This window comes from Cervus canadensis, chromosome X (genome assembly GCF_019320065.1).
Source record: "Cervus canadensis isolate Bull #8, Minnesota chromosome X, ASM1932006v1, whole genome shotgun sequence".
NCBI classification, from domain to species: domain Eukaryota; kingdom Metazoa; phylum Chordata; class Mammalia; order Artiodactyla; family Cervidae; genus Cervus; species Cervus canadensis.
In genome coordinates this window covers 139,598,267-139,612,307 of record NC_057419.1, presented here as the reverse complement: position 1 = coordinate 139,612,307, position 14,041 = coordinate 139,598,267, and the positions used below count along the sequence as shown (strand labels likewise).

General features: G+C 45.7%; 1 pseudogene; it reads right to left on the bottom strand.

Annotated features, from left to right (window-relative positions):
• Positions 1–5,340: 5,340 nt before the first annotated feature.
• Positions 5,341–8,686, bottom strand: LOC122435760 (annotated as a pseudogene).
• Positions 8,687–14,041: the final 5,355 nt, after the last annotated feature.

The window sequence follows — 14,041 nt, the reverse complement described above, 5'->3', positions numbered from 1 at the left end:
GACTTCCACAACTGGTGATGGGGTGGGAGGTTTGGGGTGGGGGAATTTGATAGATTATGAGAGTGTAGGAGATTTGGGGTGGGGGTAATTTGAGGGGGATGAGAGTGTGGGAGATTTGGGATGGGGAATTTGAGGGACCCTTGAGCACCCCTATATATATCCCTCCCCAGGGGGCAACACCCTTATACATTATGAGGTCAGCAAGTCACTTCCCCAACCAATGATGACCCTGGGTGAGCCTTGACATCACAAAGGCCCATTCTGACACCTCTAGGGGAGGATGGGGAGAAATTAAGATGGTTTGGTGGGATAAAAGAGGCATTTTAAATGCCCCTTATGAGCCCGTGAAACTCACCTGCCATCTTCATCTCTCTGACTCTACACTGATGTGTCACATGGCAGGGGTAGTGTGTCTCCTCCAAACCTTGGTTCACAGCCACAATATTCAGGCTTCCCTTTCTCTTCTCTCTCACCTTTCACCATTATCTAGTCTTTAATATCTGGCCTTAAATCACTCCTTGATAATTAGGCTGTGTTTGAGGTCTTAAACCACCTTGAAGACCATTTAATTCTGGGCCACCTACCAGAAAACTTCCATCCTACCTTCTCTTCTCAGTGTTCAGGTAGCTCTCCAAGTTTTAGTTTCCAGTCGGAAACCCCTGTCTTCAGGCTGGGAGAATGCACTGAATACACCTGCCCTTGCTCCACTTGGAGCTGTCGTTTGCCATTTTGAAGACTCGCAGTTGTCTCCTCCAGAGCCCCTGAGCACCCCTATATGCATGCCTCTCTAGGGGGCCATACCCTTATGCTTTACGAGGTCAGCAAGTCACTTCCCTTCCTTTTCAACATGTAAAGAATCAATTTTCAGTTTATAAATGACACTCATAAGCATTCTTCCTTTTGTCTAAGACTGGGCAGCATAAGCACAGTAAATATATATGCATAACCATATACACATATGATAGAATACACCTGGATTTTATAAATTCCATTCTTAAGCATTCTTATATTTCTCCACATGAGGGGAGCATAAGCACAATAAATTTTTATTCATACCCACATAAACTGTTGAGAGTGCTTGGATTGAAAGGAGATCAAACCAGTCAATCCTAAAGGTAATCAGCCTGAATATTCCTAAGGAGTGATGTTGAAGCTGAAACTCCAATACTTTTGCCACCTGATGTGAAGAACCGACTCACTGGAAAGTTCCTAATGCTGGAAAAGTTTGAAGGTGGGAGAAGGGGACGACAGAGGATGAAATGGTTGGATGGCATCTCCCACTCGATGAATCTGAGTTTGAATAGACTCGGGGAGTTGGTGATGGACAGGGAGGCCTGGCATGTTACAGTCCATGGGGCCGTAAAGAGTCAGACATGACTGAAGGACTGAACTGAACTGACTGACATATACATTCATATAAAACCCTAATACAGCCTCAAAATGGACATATTATCCCAAGAGTGGCGTACTAAACACATTTTCATAATATATTCATCAAAATAACCACAGATGAATACTTCTATGTATGCTTAAAAAGGATGCAAGAAACTGTACAGCTACAACAGTAAGGCCATTTGAGGCAACATGGATGGACCGATGGATGATCATACTAAGTGAAGCGAGTCAGACAAACACAAAATATCACTTAAACGTGGAATCGAAGATATGACACAAACGAACATACGTATGAAACAGAAACACACTCATGGACATAGAGAACAGACTTGTGGCTTCTAAGGCAGAGAGAATTGGGGGCGGGATGGAGTAAGAGACTGGGGCTAAAAGCTATACACTGGAGTACATGGAATGGATGGACAAGTTCCTACTGTAGAGCAAAGAGAACTATATTCAGTATCCTATGATAAATCATAATGGAAAAGAATATATATGGGACTTTCCTGGCAGTCCAGTGGTTAAGACTCCATATTTCCATCTGAGGGGATGCAGGTTCAATCTCTGGTCAGTGAACTAAACCCACACGCGGCACAGTGTAAGGATTAAATAAATGAATCTGTATATATACACACACACCCACAGAATGCATATTGCACATATATGTGCATAACTGAATCACTTGGCTGTAAAGCAGAAAGTAACACAACATTGTAAATCAACTAATCTTCAACTAAAATAGAACATGACTGGGGAAAAAAAGATTGGTATATTTCACTGTATGTAAAGCTTACATTTCAAAGAAAACTGCTGTAAACAAATACAGCTCACTACTTGATGGTAGGCTTGCTGAAATAGAGAGACACATACTGATGTCTGCAATCTCCCACAAAATGCACCAAGGAGTGAGACCGATTAATGGATGGATATAGGGATGGAAAAATGGATAGATGCGTGACAAAGGAAGTACGGAAAATGGTTACAGTAGAATCAAGGTGGGATGTCTTTGTGTATTAGCTAGAAAAATTTTCCACTTTGTTGAATGTTTGGAAATTTTTATAATAAAATCTTTGGGAATGTACAGAGCAAACCAAAATGCACATGAAGTCTAATTCCAGCTTTACAAATATGAGCTGAAACATGATGGGGAGAAATGGACTAGAATATGCACTGTGGCGAAAGTAGTCATGGTTTTTCCTTACTTTTTCACACTCTGTGCACTGACCAAGTTCTTTTCCCAATATCCACAGACTACATTTTCCATAGTAAAAGTAGCATCACCTTTCCTGTGGCCCAGAGGAGACAGGCCTACTGTGCAGCATCATCGTCCTGCTTGTGCTCCCCTCCTGGTGATCTTGGCTTTGAGTACTGCTGGGGCGCCCTGAGTCCTCCAGTCACAGCTCTAGAGACGTGTCCCTGCTGGCTTCACAGGGCTGACCAAACTATGGCTGACTCCTTTGTTTGGAGTCCCAGGTGCAGCTCCACCCGTCCTGGCTTCATCTTGGCCCATCATGGAGCTACCCGCCTCCACTTCATTTTTTTCTCTTTATACATATTATATATATATATGTATATATATATATATATATATATATATTTCAGGGTAGTTTATTGAAAAGTACATGTGGAAAGGCACACAGGTGAACTCAAAGAGAGTTGCTACCCCTGCCCACAAACTTTCAACCTACACTCTCTAGGTCCTTGGAATTTTTCTCAGTTATTTAAATTGTTTAATTTGAGTGATCTTTGTCCAGTAGCTAAAAAGGGAAATTTTGCACTTTGTAGAAAAGTTTCTGCATGGGTAAATGAATAATAAACAAGGAATTATAAAATGACAACTGAGAAATATTTGGTAGATAGCTGACAAAGTGTGCATTTAGCTAATTTATGCAGAGTTCAAAAATTAAAATAAGAAAAGATGATGAAAAACCCAATAGAAGACAAACATGAAGTAAACAAAGAAATACAAATTACTTAGAAGGAAAATAAGAAAAATTACCAAAAAGCACGAGGAAATCTTTAACCCAATTGGTAATCAAAGAAGTGAAGTCACTCAGTCGTGTCTGACTCTTTGCAACCCCATGGACTGTAGTCTACCAGGCTCCTCCATCCAAGGGATTTTCCAGGCAAGAATACTGGAGTGGGTTGCCATTTCCTTCTCCAGGGGATCTTCCCAACCCAGGGATCGAACCTGAGTCTCCTGCACTGTAGGCAGATGCTTTCACCATCTCAGCCAACAGGGAAGTTCCAATGCAAACCAAAACAATAATGGAATACAATTTCTCACAATGCAAATTGCCAACAGTTCAATGAAAGCTTTGAGTGATACCAAATATTTCCTCCAAACTGAGGATCAGAGGTTGGAAAATGAATGTTCATGCATCGCTGTGAAAGCATAAAGTGATGCAGCTTTCTGAAGGACAATTTGACAGTATCTAGTAGATTTATAAATGCATGGAGCTACTTAAGAAGAACTTGTTTGGCATTTACATTGCAGAAGTATTTATGCAATTTCACCAAGATTTGGTATATCTCATATGGTATATATATCATATAAATATGGTCTCATATGGCATATGTCTCATATGGTATATATATATCATATAAATCATATATCGATCTTCCCTGCAATATATTTTCCCATCATCCTTGAAAATCTCTTGGGCCCCATCCCCACACTGCCCTTACCCCATGCAACCCCTGTTCTCAGTTCTTTCAGAAGAGGTTAGTTTTGCCTGATCTAGAACTTTCTACAAGTGGAGCCTACAGTATGTAAGTTGCTTTACTATGTTGTGTTACTTCCTGCTTTACAGCAACGTAAGTCAACTGTAAGTGTTTTTTTTTTTTTCTCCTAATTTCCTTCCGATTTAGGTCACCACAGAGTACTGAAGACAGTTACCTGTGTGAAGATAGTTCTCATTAGTTATCAAGGCATTATTCTCCAAAGTATACAAACAGCACATGTAGCCCAGTATGACAAAAAGAAAAACAACTCAGTCAATAAATGGGCAGATCTAAATAGGCATTCTTCTAAAAACACACAGATGGCCAACAAACACTTGAAAATATGCTCAACATCACTAGTTACCAGAGAAATGCAAATCAAAACTACAATGAGGTATTACTTCACACCAGCCCAAATAGCCCGCATCAAAAATTCTACAAGCAATAATTTGGAGAGGGTGTGGAGAAAAGGGAACCCTCTTGCACTGTCAGTGGGCATGTAAATTGGTACCAACACTATGATGAACACTATAGCAGCTCCTTAAAAAACTAAAAATATAATCACCATATGACCTACTCCCGGGCATTTTCCTGGAGAAAACCTTAATTCAAAAAGATTCATGCACCCCAATGTTCATTGTAGCACTATTTACTGTAGCCACGTCATGCAAAATTTTTTAATCATAGCAAAAATGGCAAAAACAACAACAACATAAAACCTTGAAGCAAACAGTCTCTAAACAGGGGGTCAAATTACTAGGTATTTATAAAATTAGAGGCTGAAAAATAAGTAAAGAAAGCAAGAATCACTTATCAGAATCAAGTTCTATGTTGGCATTCAAATAGCAGAAAAGATAATTTTATACTAAAAGAACTAGCACACCCTCATCTTTTTATCTCCCTGTCCCAGGAACTCAGAATTCTGAGTTAATGGTAAATTATATCAGCGGTGATTTTTTTCTTTCCTTGTATTTTTCTACCAACTTTAGGTTTTCTGTTATGAGTATGTATTAATTTTTAATAAAGTTGTACAGTATCTTTTTCAACATGTAAAGAATATATTTGGATTTTATAAATTACATTCATAAGCATTCTTCTATTTCTCCACGAGAGGGCAGAATACCAGACTAGACCAACTGCAGTGCAATGGCCTAGAAGTTCAGGAGATACTGTCTGTGCGATTAGCTGGTACTTGCAGGACAGTTGTCACTGGCCATCCTTTCCTCACTTCTGTCCTGGAAATGGGCACTGCAGAGATACTTTGACCAGTCTCCCCAAGTCTGTGGATGCCTCGTGCCTGCTCTTCTGGTTGCTCCACGTCTCACGTTCTGTCGCCTTCACCTCTGTGTCTGCAGCGGGCCAGACACACGCACAAACACAGGCAACACAAGCACGCCTGTGTACACACACTCGTGCAAGATACAGGGACATAAACACAAAATAGGGAACACAGGTGTTTCAGTAGCTGAAGACGCCCGTCTCCAGCAATGTGGGAGATAATGTTAGTAGGCTCCATGTCCTGCCCTTTTGGGGTCCCTCTCCATTGCCTCCCCCAGCCCTTCAGTATTATCACCAGCCAGTCTTAAGCCATTTCCAGCTTTGACTGTGTGTTGGTGGTGAGAGGCCAAGCGGCAGATGTGGAAATTCAGAGAAGACTCCAAAGTCAGCACAGAAGTGCAATGTGACACCAGAGAGAAGCCCGTTGCAATTGGTGGGGCTTCCCAGGAGAGGGGGTGGGGGTGAAGAACCCAGGGAACCTCAAACTCAACGAGCAGCAGGAGGCCTGTGGATGGCAGGACCCAGGGAAGGAAGATTCTGATGAAGGAGCTTGATTAACCCTGCCTCTATCAGAATCACATAGGACTCTCATGCTGTAAGCACAGCTGCTTCGTGTGTGACTTGGACACGAAGTGACTTGAGGATGAGGTCCTCAATCATCCAGTCTATGTGCATGACACGAACCAAGGCTCCACATCCAGCCTGCATGAGCCTGAGATTCCCCATGTGGGCAACGAGTGTCCTGGCCTCTACACGGCTGGGCCTTCAGGGCCCAGCTTCTGATCCCCTCACAACCCATGTTTCTCCCAGTTACCTCTCGTTTCAGAACCTTCTACCTGGGTAGTGCTGCAGGGGACTGATCAACAAGTCTTTGTCGATGATCTGCTGGCAACACGAACAAGGCCAGCACTGGGCTGATCATGCTCCAGACCCTCCCATGAGCAGCCAAGAACTCTAATACCAATCACCAATTCTGCAGAGGCCCAGAGAGACTCCACCTCAGCAATCCTGTTTGATCCTGGGCAGTTGTGGTCTGACAATCAGTTGAGGAAGTTAAGGCTGCTGCTGTGCAGCCCATGGCTGGGAGCTCCCCTTTCGTAATCCCAGAGTTAGTGGACTAGAGGCGAATGACGCACCCTGGAGGAATCCTGTATCCTGGAGGAATACAGGGGAGACAGGGTAGGATCATGCAGGAGGAGCATGCACTCCCTCCCCCACCCACTCACAATGCACTGGGAGCTAAGTCGTGCCAGCGATGTCAAGGTAGTATTCCTTAATGATCACTGTCTTGCACAAGTAGGGGTTGTTCCAAAAGGAAAATATCAGCTTGCAGTGAGACCAGGGATGGCTCAGCTCCTGCACATTTCAGGACCAGGAAGAGGGAAAAGGTGCAAGCTTCTAGGGTCCTCAGCTTGCCTGCCAGGCAGGCATCAACAGCTTCTGCTACTCCTCTCCGAATGCTCACACCACATGCACAGGGATAACATGATTCCCCCTCATCCTTCCCCATGTAGCTCCCCTACCCACCGGTCCTCTGAGTCTCCCTCTGCTGCTGCTGCTGCTGCTACGTCGCTTCAGTCGTGTCCGACTCTGTGCGACCCCATAGACGGCAAACCACCAGGCTCCACCATCCCTGGGATTCTCCAGGGAAGAACACTGGACTAGGTTGCCATTTCCTTCTCCAATGCATGAAAGTGAAAAGTGAAAGTGAAGTCGCTCAGTCGTGTCTGACTCTTCCCGACCCCATGGACTGCAGCCTACCAGACTCCTCCATCCATGGGATTTTCCAGGCAAGAGTGCTGGAATGGGAGTCTCCCTCACTGAGCTTCCAATCCATCATGTCATTAACCAAGTCTTTGTCTTGGTTGCTGATAATGATGGACACCTGGGGGTGGTTCATAATCTGCTTTACGTCAAGGAGCCAGTCATGTCACATGCCGGGCAAGGGAGTGCCACGAGCAACAGGGCTTGTCTGGGGCAGAACAAGGACGCTGAAACACGCATCTGCAAGGGCTCTGGGTACTCCTTCGTGCTCAGCCACCCCACCGCTATCTCCAGCCCCTGCCATACCATCAGACATGCTCATGAGTCTCAGTCCCCCGTGGTGTTCTGCATATGAGGCTATCTGCATCCGCCTAGGGAGAGTGTTTCTGACTGCTCCTGATTTCTGCCTGGCCTGTGTTTGTTGGGTAGTGCCATGTCACCGTTTAGAATGTCAGAATGGCAGTCTCTGTGGCACATTGTGTCTGCGGGCAAGTGTATACATTGTGTGTGGGTATATTTGTGTGTCTGTGTGTGTGTTTAGCAAGAAAACCCTGGGTCTCTCATCTGCTATCTGTCTTCAAAAGGGGTGGCAAGGATGTGTCTGCAGTTGTCTTTCACTCATAGCATACAAGGACAGCAGTCCCTTCCAGCTCCACAAGGGTGGACACCCTCGTGCTTCTGCACTGCACTCATGGGGAAACCTTCAGGGGCTCTGATGGACCGGGACAGGTTGTGAGACTTCTGCTGTCTACTACTTTCCAGGATTATCCACAATTGCGATGAAAGCTCTCTGGGAATGTTCCTCTGGCCTACTGTCACTGGTAACTCCTGACATAGTGTCCCCGTCAGGAGACTCCTGTGCATCTGCTCTTCAGATGCAGGAGTAAAAGAGGCACCAAGAGTCATGCCTCTGACACCTACAGCTGTGATGGCCCTGCCCAGGCTCTCCTCTCGAGGTGCTTTGGAGACTGCCACTCCACCAGCCCCTCTTCCCTCAGCCCCCTCACCTTGCCTGTGCCCTCTTCCCCAACCTTCCTCCTGCCCCTCCTCCATGTCTTCCTCCTGAGAAGCTGAACCCATGGAGTGGAGGTCAGGATACGGCTTTGGCCCAGAAGCCAGGGATGCCCTGGATGATGGCACTTCTTCTAGCCTTCTTCCTCTGTTGGTTCTTCCTCCTGATAGGAGCGCAGGTCCTGTGGTCTTTCTCATTCCCAGAGCTCATCTCCACCTGCAGGGCTGCCAGCATCTCTAGTCCCTCCAGCGCAGGCCATTCACTCGGGGCTCCTGGCCTTGAATGTTCCTGGGTCTACTCCTTTGGCTTCTCCTCACACACCTACAAGGACATCTGATCCTTCTCCTTGTCAGTCACCACCTCCAGCTCCTACATAATGTCTACCACCAGCAGCTGGAACCAGCAGCAGCACGATCCCCACCAATTCTGCCCCCTCCAGGTCCGCGACTTCCACACCGCCTCCACCCTGAAGAGAGCAACCTCCTTGCCTGGAACGTCCCCTGGTGCCTGCAACATCCCTGTGACCCCACAGTGCTGGCAGGTCGCAGGGGCCCTGCCCCCTGAACCCGGGATCACAACTACAAAGTTCCACAGTCCTCCACAGCTCCAGCCTTCTTCTGGCTGTGTCTCACTCTCCACGTGGCCCTGGCCTTGACCCCGAGCTGGGGCAGCAGTTAAGGGACTGGACATGACAACACGGCAGGTGGCATGCCCAGCCTGTCCACAGGCCGCAGTCACCCTCTGGAGATAGCTTCATCTTTCTGGGGGTGTTCTGAGACTGAAGAAAATGGTGGGGAATGGCCTGGGGCATGGTGCGCATTCCAGCCCCAATCACCCAGGCACTCGGGCCCCCTAGGCTGCTGGAGCTGTGAGTCACGCCCAGGTTGCTGGGCCAAAATCTCGACCAATCACAGAGAAGGTAGTGGGAGGCACCTTCCAGGGACATGCCCCTAGCCCAGAGGGAATTGCTCCAGGGGGTCCTGGGCTCCATCACCCACATGTGGCTGCCCTTGCTCCAGTGAACATGCCTGTCCACATACTTTCCCTGCCTTGTAGCTGGCACCTCCCGGGTACCAACGGCCATTGACTTCGCCTCCGGAAATCCGAACCACGAGTTCCCTGCTCCCATATCCAAAAAGCACATTCCCGTGTCCCACAGGACCTTTAACCACTGAGAGCTCTCCCAATGTGTCCAATGCAAGGCAGGGGGTCAATGTGGCTGGATAGTTGCCCTCCATTGGACAGAGAGTCAGATGCTGTCTGGATGATAGTGGATCGGGTACAAACCCACCTGTTTGCTACATTTGAGCTCCACTGCTCAGGGCACCAGAGCCATAGGGCACAGAGCTCTCTCTGTGTCTGTCTCTGCTTCTGTTTTCCTGCCCATCTTTCCGTGTGTGTAGTAAGGGGCTTTTGTCTGTTTGACTCTGTCTCTCGAACTGGTGTTGTTGCCCTCTGTCAATCTCTGGACAACAGAGCTTGGAAAAGACCCTTAACCTTGGCATGAAGCCAAAGCCCTCTCCTGTGTGAGTTGCATCCAGGGAGAGGCGACTTTGTCAGTCCACACAGTAGAAGAACGCTTTCTCAAACTTGAGAGGCGAACACAGGCAATGTCTGCTGAACCACAGCAGGGGACAGGCGTCCTTCCCTCCCTTGCATGATAGACATGAACACCGCACAGGACTAAGGCGACTTGGCCACACTTTGGAGGGAGGGAGAAACAAAGCATGCTCTTGCTGGCATGAAGGAACTCCCAGAACCCTGTTGCAATGCCAGCCAGTGAGATATTAAGGACAGCACTGCATTAAGGGCCATGATTCTTTGGTATTAGACAAACTGAAGTCTGCCCATTTACCATATAGAGGCCCTTTCCAAGTTGTTCTATTCTCACCTAGCCTCCAGATGAGAACACTTCTCAGCCTATCCTGTCTCCCCAGCCCTGTGGGGCTGGGAGCAGTGAGAGAATCAACCTAATCCATCCTTTGCATAGTCCTGATGCCCAAGGGTTCTGCGAAGAATACAAAGAATGACGTTTCAAACTGGCAAACTCTGCAGGTAGCAGCTGCTTATGCTGCAGTGCCTGTCTGTCTCCCAAAGCTTACAAAAAAGTCAAGGTGTGCTCATGTGCCTGGTCATACTGGGGAATGTTCCTGCACTTGAGAGGGACAGAAAGGTCTTTGTAGCTGGGCATCCAAGAGCTGTAGGCCCCGCCTCGTCTGTGCCTGGGAATCCACCCCGTTCTGTTTTTCATACTCTGTGCATCCTCACTGACCACCCCCAGTTGCTTTCTTCCAGCCTTTCCTTTCTGGCAGGGATCCAGGGTGCAGCAGCTTGATTCCACTTACAGCTTGCTTGCTCGGTGAGATCCTTGGGCTCATTTCCCTGGCTTCCATGCTTCTGCTGCCCCACGGTCTAAGAACTTTACACAAGTTCTTTCACGTTTTTGGTGTCCATTCTTCCATCTCCCAGCCCAGCCAGTTCTGATATCACACACACACACACACACACACACACACACACACACAAAACCTTAAAGACTTGCACAAATACAGAACTATAGGTCTACTTATCCAGAATAATGGAATTTGTAACCACCCCTCTTTTTTTGTCCTGGTCACTTTCTTTCATTTGCTCTCCAATCAAGTCAATGTCCTCTTCGACCTCTGTGACTTACCCTGGAAGGTTATACAGTCCTTGGATTTGCTCATGAGGGGAACCGACCTGTAAAGAGGTGGGCGGGTTTGGAGGTTCTCCCCATGGAGAGCTGAGTGATGTGCCCCTGTGTTCTGTGTTCTCCCATCATGTTGGACAGGTTCACAGTGCCCATCACTTTGGCATGCTTCCTTTCCCTGGGTTTTCCTTCCAGGAACCACACAGAGATGGCCAGGGATTTCGCACTTGGCTGACTTCAGGTCAGTTCAGTTCAGTTGCTCAGTCGTGTCCCACTCTTTGCGACCCCAAGGACTTGTCACACTCCAGGCTTCCCTGAACATCACCAAGTCCTGGAGCTTACTGAAACTCATGTCCAATGAGTCAGTGATGCCATCTAACCATCTCATCCTCTGTCGCCTATCCCCTTGTACCTTTGATCTTTCCCAGCATCAGGGTCTTTTCCAATGAGTCAGTTCTTCGCATCACGTGGTCAGATACTGGAGTTTCAGCTTCAGCTTCAGCTTCAGTCCTTCCATTGAATAGTCAGGACTGATATCCTTTAGGTTTGACTGATTTGATCTCCTTATATTCCGAGGGACTCTCAAGAGTCTTCTCCAACAACACAGTTGAAAAGCATCAATTCTTCAGCACTCACCTTTCTTTACAGTCCAACTCTCACATCTATACATGACTAATGGAAAAACCATAGCTTTGACTAGATGGTCCTTTGTCAGCAAAGTAATATTTCTGCTTTTAAATATGCTGTCAAGGTTGCTCATAGCTTTTCTTCCAAGGAGCAAGAGTCTTTTGATTTCATGGCTGCAGTCACCATCTGTAGTGGTTTTGGAGCCCCCCAAAATAAAGTCTGTCATTGTTTCCATCGTTTCCCCATGTATTTGCCATGAAGTGATGGGACCGGATGCAGTGATCTTAGTTTTTGGAATGCTGATTTTTAAGCCAACTTTTTCACTTGCCTCTTTCACTTTTATCAAGAGGCATTTCAGTTCTTCTTCGCTTTCTGCCATAAGGGTGTGTCATCTGCATATCTGAGGTTGTTGATATTTCTACTGACTATCTTGATTGTAGCTTGTGCTTCATCCAGCCTGGAATTTTGCATGATGTACTCTGCACATAATTTAAATAAGCAGGATGACAATATACAGCGTTGACACACTCCGTTCCCAATTCAGAACCAAACAGTGTGAAAAGGCAAAAAAGATAGGACACTGCACAGTGAACTCCCCGGGTCAGTAGGTGCCCAATATGCTACTGGAGAAGAGTGGAGAAATAGCTCCAGAAAGAATAAAGAGACAGAGCCAAAGCAAAATGTAACTGATGATGGAAGGAAAATCTGATGCTGTGAAGAACAATACTGCATAGGAACTTGGAATGTTAGGTCCTTGAATCAAGGTAATTTGGAAGTGGTCAAACAGGTGACGGCAAGAGTGATCATTGACATTATAGGAATCAGTGAACTAAAATGGACTTGATTTGGTGGATTTAATTCAGATGACCACTATATCTACTACTATGGGCAAGAATCCCTTAGAAGAAATGGCGTTGCCCTCATAATCAACAAAAGAGTCTGAAATGCAGTACTTGGGTGCAATCTCAAAAATGACAGAAAGAGCTCTGCACGTTTCCAAGGCAAACCATTCAATATCACAGTAATCCAAGTCTATGCCCCAACCAGTAATGCTGAAGAAGCTGAAGTTAAATGGTTCTATGAAGACCTACAAGACCTTTTAGAACTAACACCAAAAAAAAGATGTCTTTTACATCATAAAGGCTAGAATGCTAAAGTAGGAAATCAAGAGATACCTGGAGTAAAAGGCAAAATTTGGCCTGGGAGTACAAAATGAAGCAGGGCAAAGCCTAACAGAGTATTGCCAAGAGAATGCACTGGTCATAGCATACACCCTCTTCCAACAACACAAGAGAAGACTCTACACATGGACATCACCAGTTGGTCAACACCGAAATCAGATTGATTATGTTGTTTGCAGCCAAAGATGGAGAAGCTCTATAGAGTCAGCAAAAAGAAGACCAAGAGCTGACTGTGGCTCAGATCATGAACTCCTTACTGCAAAATTCAGATTTAAGTTGAAGAAAGTAGGGAAAACCACCAGGCCATTCAAGTCTGACCTAAATGAAATCCCTTACGATTATACAGTGGAAGTGACAAATAGATTCAAGGGATTAGATCTGATAGACAAAGTGCCTGAAGAACTATGGAAGGAGGTTCAAGACATTGTTCAGGAGGCAGTGATCAAGACCATCCCCAAGAAAAATAAATGCAAAAAGGTAAAATGGTTGTCTGAGGAGGCCTTTCAAATAGCTGAGAATCTAAGAAAAGCTAAAGGCAAAGGAGAAAAGAAAAGCTATACCCATTTGAATACAGAGTTCTAAAGAATTAGCACAGAGATATAAGAAATCCTTCCTCAGTGATCAATGCAAAGAAATAGAGGAAAGCAATAGAATGGAAAAGACTAGAGACATCTTCGAGAAAATTAGAGATATGAAGGGAATATTTCACGCAAAGATGGGCACAATAAAGGGCAGAAATGGTATGGACCTAACAGAAGCAGAAGATATTAAGAAGAAGTGGCAAGAATATACAGAAGGACTATAAAAAAAAGATCATCATGACCTAGATAACCACAATAGTGTGATCACTCTCCTAGAGCCAGACATCCTGGAATGCGAAGTCAAGTGGGCCTTGGGAAGCATCGCTACCAACAAAGCTAGTGGAGCTGATGGAATTCCAACTGAGCTATTTCAAATCCTTAAAGATGATGTTGTGAAAGTGCTGCACTCAATATGCCAGCAAATTTGGAAAACTCAGCAGTGGCCACAGGACTGGAAAAGGTCAGTTTTCATTCCAATCCCAAAGAAAGGCCATGCCAAAGAACGTTCAAACGACCACACAGTTACACTCATCTCACACACTAGGAAAGTAATGCTCAAAATTCTCCAAATCAGGCTTCAACAGTTTGTGAACCATGAAGTTCCAGATGTTCAGGCTAGATTAAGAAAATGCAGAGGAACCAGAGAAATAAAATTGCCAACATTGGTTGGATCATCAAAAAAGCAAGAGAGTTCCCAGAAAACATCTAGTTCTGCTTTACTGACTACTCCAAAGCCTTTGACTGTGTGGATCACAGCAAAATGTGGAAACTTCTTAAAGAGGTGGGAATAGCAGACCACCTTACCTGTCTC